The sequence below is a fragment of the Hippocampus bargibanti genome, linkage group LG05 (assembly GCF_051943395.1).
Source record: "Hippocampus bargibanti isolate YZ-2025 linkage group LG05, ASM5194339v1, whole genome shotgun sequence".
Lineage (NCBI taxonomy): Eukaryota > Metazoa > Chordata > Actinopteri > Syngnathiformes > Syngnathidae > Hippocampus > Hippocampus bargibanti.
Window position 1 is genome coordinate 30674335 of NC_142738.1, and position 318 is coordinate 30674652.

The following is a 318-nucleotide window of genomic DNA, read 5'->3' on the forward strand; positions in this document are numbered from 1 at the left end:
GTCGTTGATGGAAGGAGAGTCACCTTCCATCAGGACCGTTGGTAACTTAACCTCTGGTGCTGTTCGGTCGTGTGCTTCCGCCGAAGATCACTCCGCCAGCCGTGGTGGGTGCGTATTATGAAAATAGTGCTTATTATAAGGTTTAATTTTCATAAATTTGACGTTTGTAAGACGAAAAGTTAGTAAGTTAATGTGTTTGTAAGTTGAGGTCTCACTGTATATATGTCTATTTCAACCTGGCCCTATTGCTCTTCTGTAGAAGTCCCCCCCCCAAAAAAAAAAAAAAAAAAATCAAATAATTGAAAGCTACACAAGCCA